The following is a 7,116-nucleotide window of genomic DNA, read 5'->3' as shown; positions in this document are numbered from 1 at the left end:
GGTACCTTCCATCTTGACAGGACTGCTTTAAATATCACAGGAGTCTTAGTAGTAGAGGCTGCCTGGAAGATGTGCTTAGTACAATTAATGTCTGACTTGGCCTCACCTACATGGTGGGCTTTGCTGACTTGTTCCAAGCTCTGCACTGTGGAGCATGCCACAGTGCCTGGAAGTGAATCAGGCCCAGTATAGGCATTCATAGTGGGTCAACTTATTTGTTTGTTTTTAAATCTCTTTCAACACCCTACTTGAAAGTGACAGGTCAATAGAAAGTTATAATTTCATATGCCCAGTTGGAGTTTTGTAATGCCCTGGAGTAAAATTTTCAAAAATGCCAGACCCTCAGAGATATTTAAGTGCCTAACTACCATTGATTAAGTCAGTGGTTCTCAACAGGGCTGCACATACCCCCAGGGGTTGTGGCAAAATGGCAATGTTGGTATGGTGGGTCCCATGCTTTTCTTGGTGAGGGGGCTAGGACGCCACCCCTTGCCCCTGCTCTTGGGGCACTGAGGGCCTCACTAATGGCCCTGGAAGGTGCTAGAGGAGGGAAGTGGTGAAAGGGGTTTGGGCCGGATCCCCAGCCCTTCTCAACCCTTGTGGGTTTCTTACCCTCTTCCCCCTTGGGTAGAGTTACCCTCAGTCCTTGACACTAGGGGAGGGACTCTCCCTTCCTCTAGACTTTCAATTCTTCTTTTTTCCCCTCCCCCATCCTTGCCTGAAGGAGGGTTGTTTTTTTATTAGGTTCCTGACAGGGCCTTAATTGACTACAGGTGCTCCAATTAACCTGTAGTAACCTTCCCTAGTCTACAGGGAACCACGCCTTAATTAGCCTAGGGTTTATATATCTCCCCTCTCTCACCCTTTCATTGCTCCCTGGCACTGTTGTATCACAGGGTATTTAGAGGTTTTTCAAGAAGCACATCAAATCATCTAGATATTTGCCTAGTTTTACAACAGGCTACAAAAAAAGCACCAGTGAAGTCAGTCAAACTGAACTTTCTTACAGATAATGACTTGTTTATTTCTGCTCCATGTACTGTACACTTAAAGGTAAGTATAATATTTATATTCAAATTGATTTATTTTATAATTATATGGGGAAAATGAGAAACTACACCCTTCTTCAGTAACAGTGTGTTGTGACACTTGTACTTTTGTGTCTGATTTTGTAAGAAAGTAGTTTTTAAGTGCAGTGAAACTTGGGGGTATGCAAGACAAATCAGACTCCTGAAAGGGGTACAGTACTCTGGAAAGGTTGAGGACCACTGGGTTAAGTGACTTAGAAGCCTAAGTCTCATTTACTTTCAATGATCTTTACTTTCAATGATCTGTTGACTTTCTATGAAACTATGGTTATGTTTACACTACAAGTGCTACAGTGGCACAACTGTACCACTGCAGCTATGCTGCGGTAAATACTTACTACAATAACAGAAGGAGTTTTTCCATCAGTGTAATAAATCCACCCCTCAAGAGGTGGTAGCTAGGTTGATGGAGGAATTCTTCTGTTTCCTTAGAAGTGTGTCTCTAAGGAATGTGAATTTTTCACACCCCAGAGTGATGTAGCCAGTCAACCTAAATTTTAGGGGTAGGCCAGGCCTTAGGCTCCCAAGTGCCTAAATCACAGGTTTCTAAAGGTATTTAGGTGATGTTGCACTCAGCATTGCAATGCCTAACTGACTGAGGTGTATATATCTTATTCTCAAAAGGAATTTATGCATTTAGGAGCCTAAGCCCCCTGTCAGTTGATGACCCCTTCCCCCTGCAGTGAAGCCTAGGCCTTAGACTCCTAGGTACCTAACTCTCTCTTGAAAATGCAGAGTAGGCTCCTAAGTCAGTTAGGCATTGCAATACTAAGTAGAGCAATGACAAAGGCCCATATTTTTAAAGGTATTTAATCACTTAGAAGCTTTCAAAAATGTTACTCCTGGTGCCTGAATATCTAGGATCATTTACATGGAGAAGAATTTTAGCATTCTGCCTCTACTAATGCAGGATTCTGAAAGACCAGAGAATCTTTCTGTCAGAGTGCTGTGTGATTGGCATTAAGTGCAATGTTGGGAAAGTCCTTTCCTGTCTCTGGCCTGAATGCTTAAGAGGGAATGGTGTTTAGTGCTGAGGAATTCCAAGACAAAGAACTTGGTTAAGGGAGAATGAAGCTTGTATATATCAGTAGAGAACTATTAATTTTAAACAGTGCTAGGATGTTGTAGTACCTTTTAAACATTCAGGAACTACTTATACTGAAGATTAAAAACGAAACAAACGTGTCACCAGAAAATTAGAACATTTTGCCCCATAAAATCTAAGTGTCTGGAAATCCTCAGTTAAGATTATGATAACACCCAACTTTAACTCTGCTCCTTACCTCACTTTTCTTCCTTAACTAAATTTCACGGTGTTTATATGAATTACAATACTGTATTCATTCTTTGTACACTGATATAACTTACAGCCACTTTTGTAGCCCTCTTCAGGTCCAGGAATATCTAAGGCTTATCTTGCTAGGGGGCAAAAGGACTTGAAGGTCTATGACTCTGGAAACTCTGATGGTCTTGTTGGGCCATTTAATGCTGTCACAGCTGTACACTAGCTCCCAGCACTGCGCTGCTGGAACCTCTTCACCAAAATGAAAAATAAAATACAATTATTTTACCAAGTAGGTAAAATGAGTGAAACAAAACAGAAATAGAAAGTCAAAATCATTCCCCTTTCTTCCTATTTTCCTTCCCATTTGATCTAATGTTTGCTTGCCGCTTTTGGAGCGGGGAGGGCAGTGAAAAGGTTTGTAACATGGTACAGATTTTGGCTGAAAATGTACCTAGTCCCTGTAATGCCCCCTCACATGCCTGCCTCTTCTGCTGTCTCTAGTTATATATTTCAATGTAAAAGATAAGTCAACATGGAGTCAAGGTTGTTGACATCCGTCTAAAGAATGTATACTAAAACTTTTAGAAGTGACTTCCTCTTTCATATGCAATATTCCTGTCAATAGTCAATGTGCTCACATAAGGAGGAATGAGAAATAATATTTCACATTACAGCCTTTACTGAGATCACAAAAATGAGTTTAGTTTTTCAGTGCATATAATTAAATATATTTAGATGCTTAAAATATGCATAGGTTGTTTCTGAAGAACTCCGTATTAACATTATATGCCTGATCCAGCAAGGTACTTAAGTCTAAATTAAAATACGTGAGTAGTCCCACTGACATCCATGGGGCCACTGGCATGCTTAAAGTTAGGCATGTGCGTAAGTACCTTGTTGGTCTGGGGCCTACATCCTTACAAGATAGATCATTTGGGTGTGTATAATATGTGCCTGTGTGTTTTGTATACTCATACATATGGTATGAAAAATGGAATTACACAAAAGTAATGGATATATCTGCAAACATCATCATGTATGGATATTACCAAACAAAACAATTTCTGAAACAATAAGAAAAATTTCAGGAAGACCTTTGTAAATCTATAAAAGGATTACAATATAGACACGTCTGACTGATGCCTGTTTTATGAACTTTAAAGGTATGCTTTTGTTTCAGAAATGTTTCGATATGTACACCTGCATATGGTCCTACAAAAAAAGATTACATTGGTCTAGAGTAAGCAACATATAGTATGCTATTATCCAAATAATATATGTAATTTAGAAATTTATTAATCATTCCTTAAAGTAAAATATTCTAAGAAACAGTACTGTGTACATGGTCAGAATTAATGTCGTCATGTGAATTCTGATTTCCTATTTGCTCATATAGGTGAGTTGATTGTCAGGGGCAAACACATACCCTATTCTGCTGACTTTACCTTATCTATACATGTGGTAAATTTGTAGTTTTAATTAAAAAAAATCAGATTAAAAAGTCCCAAACTAGTGAAAATTTTGTAACATGGTTATAGCTTCTAACATTAAACTTTTTAAAAAAGAAATGCGGTTGGTAGAGGCATATTAATCAAACTAGAATCCTACTTACTATCTTAACTATGTAAAAGCTATTGAAGCTCTAAGGTAAGACAGAAAATCAATGACACGAGAGGATAGAAGGCTTGATTCTCCATAACGTTACACCAGTTTCATGCACTGGAATTACACTAGCAGAAGACCAGAGCAATGCAGTGGAGAATCCAGCAACAAGAAATGGAGTGTCTGATCCTCCCAGTTGTAAGTATCAAAAGCTGAATGTCAGTTGAGGTACAATTGAAATCACACAACAAATGTATCTGATCTGGAAAAAGCTGCTTCCTTATAGGTTCAAAGAAAAGATAGAAAGGAATATCACCCTGAAGCAAGAGGTCATGAGTGTCAAAAGTATTGCGAAACAAAGGGAAACAGCTTTGGTAAAGGTATTCATCTGTGCATGCAGAAATTGACTAATCTTAAGGCAGAGTGAGGGAACTGAGAGCAAAACCAGGAATCAAATGCATCAAAATAGATAGACCTCCTTGGTATAGCTAAATAAGATTGTAGGAGAGTTTGTGTGTGAGTATCTGAAAAAGTTAGAAAATACCATAAAGGAAAAGGAAGAAGATATAGTCTTTGGAAGACTGGAACGAGAGAGAGCATTTCCTTGACTTTTGGAGCTGACTTGGTCAAGGCCCCCTGTTTAGGAACACAGAGAACCAAGTACAAAAGCACAGGAATAATTGTTTTTTCTTAAAATAGAAAGATGATATGGGAAAAAGAAAGAAGCAGATGGAGCTGTTGAGACCTATAACAAAGCAAAAGATATTGCACCCAAGAAAATACAGCCCTAGAAGAGTGAGATTTTTGCAAAGAAGAAGCTTTGCATGGTTTATGAAGCAGGTGTAGTGATGGCTGCAATCACAGTAATTACCCTTGAATTATATTTTGTAAGTAATAGAATTGGATTCAGAAGTGATCTTGCTGAATGCACACTTGTTTATATACTGTGCATATACAAATTATCTTGTTATACTTGTGTAACACCATTTAAGGTGCACTGGAATAACAGAGTGAAGAATACTTTGATAGGTGCTTCTCCAGTACTTACGTACTGCTTGGGATGTTTCCATTATGTATCTAGTTGAGAAGAAAAGAAACACACTGCTCTGGTAGTGTAAAGGGGCCTTAAAGTAGATGTAGATTTATGCTTACTCCCACTAGAAGGCCTCATTTACACCCCAAAGGGGGCTTAGTGTAAATGAAAAAGCCAGTGCATAGTGCCAACAGCTGAAAGTGGAGAACTATACTACTCCACTCAGAACCAGAGCACTAGCCTAATGCACAGGGGGAGGGGAGAAAGAAAAGGGGTGGGGGGGAAGAGGGAGATCTCTTCCAGTTGCACAGTTCCATAGCTAGAACAGTGAATGAAATGGAAATGTATCCTGTCAAAGGAAAAAAGTCTCCTACTGACTTCCAACACTAAGGGCCTGATCCAAAGTGCACTGTGATCAATTGGAGTCGTTCTCTTGACTTCAATGAGCTTAGAGTCCAATCCTGCCCCTTTTGAAGCCACAGGGAGAAAAGCTGGACCTGTATGATGTAGGTACAGAAAACTATTAGTAAGAAACTTATAAGAAACAAACCGCTGTTATGCAAAATTCCATGAAACACAATATTGTATGGTAAGTCCAGGCAGCCACTCAATGCATACAAAAAAGCAAGTTAGAAAATATTCAGCTGGGTGTTGATGCAATAATTAGAAAAAGAAACCTCTTAGAAAAGAACTGGTTACTTAAATGGAGAAGTCAAAACAGAATCTGGACTAATTTTGGCTCTCTTTAGTGGGATTCATAAACCACATAAGAGCTTTAAACTGAGGTCAGAGGGGATCAAGTTATTCCTAATTACAATATTTTAAACTTGATAATCTAAATAGATGACCTCTTTACATGCCTTGACCCTGCAACCTTTATTCAGAGATTGTCGTTCAAGGCCTCATTGGTGAGGTTCTCTCCATGGAAAAGTTGCCCTCAAACCTGATAGAGGATGCCAAAGGATCCCTAGCTCTGTAAACTAGCAGTAGCTCTGGATCCCAACAGCCATGTCCCTCCACCTTCCATGTCTTTCAGTTGCCTGACTCCAGCGGCTCCTGAGGGCCCAGGAGAGGATAGGCAGATACATTAATAGTCCTCACTTTACAAATATCCACTGTCAGGCCTAATGGGGACATCCCCCCAACAACTCCAGCCGTTTCCCCTCAGGTGGACCACAAACCATGCAGAAAGATCTCTCAAGGGTCCATAGAAGGAGTGAACGCTGCTGTACAGGCATCTAAGCCCCCTTCTGTGCAGTGAAGAGACCTCCATATGGAGACCCCTCCATACCTGGATCGTCGGAACACCAGCTGGGCCCTAAACAGGTTGTTGATTACAGGCTATGTTTCAAATAATATATCGCAATGTAATTTCATAGATACATCTGTAGAATCATAGAATATCAGAGTTGGAAGGGACCTCCGGAGGTCATCCAGTCCAACCCCCTGTCCAGAGCAGGACCAATCCCCAACTAAATCATCCCAGCCAGGGCTTTGTCAAGCCTGACCTTAAAAACTTCTAAGGAAGGGGATTCCACCACCTCCCTAGGTAACGCATTCCAGTGTTTCACTATCCTCCTAGTGAAAGTTTTTCCTAATATCCAACCTAAATCTCCCCCACTACAACCTGAGACCATTACTCCTTGTCCTGTCATCTGCTATCACTGAGAATAGTCTAGATCCATCCTCTTTGGATCCACATTTCAGGTAGTTAAAAGCAGCTATCAAATCCCCCCTCATTCTTCTCTTCCACAGACTAAACAATCCCAGTTCCCTCAGCCTCTCCTCATAAGTCATGTGTTCCAGACCCCTAATCATTTTTGTTGCTCTTCGCTGGACTCTCTCCAATTTTTCCACATCCTTCTTGTAGTGTGGGGCTCAAAACTGGACACCGTACTCCAGATGAGGCCTCACCAATGCCCAATAGAGGGGAACGATAACGTCCCTCGATCTGCTGACAATGCCCCTACTTATACACCCTGAAATGCCATTGGCCTTCTTGGCAACAAGGGCACACTGTCGACTCATATCCAGCTTCTCATCCACTGTCACCCCTAGGTCCTTCTCTGCAGAACTGCTGCCTAGCCATTCGGTTCCCAGTCTGTAGC

This window comes from Eretmochelys imbricata, chromosome 2 (genome assembly GCF_965152235.1).
Source record: "Eretmochelys imbricata isolate rEreImb1 chromosome 2, rEreImb1.hap1, whole genome shotgun sequence".
In the NCBI taxonomy this organism is placed as follows: Eukaryota; Metazoa; Chordata; order Testudines; family Cheloniidae; genus Eretmochelys; species Eretmochelys imbricata.
Note: the sequence above shows the minus strand (reverse complement) of the source record.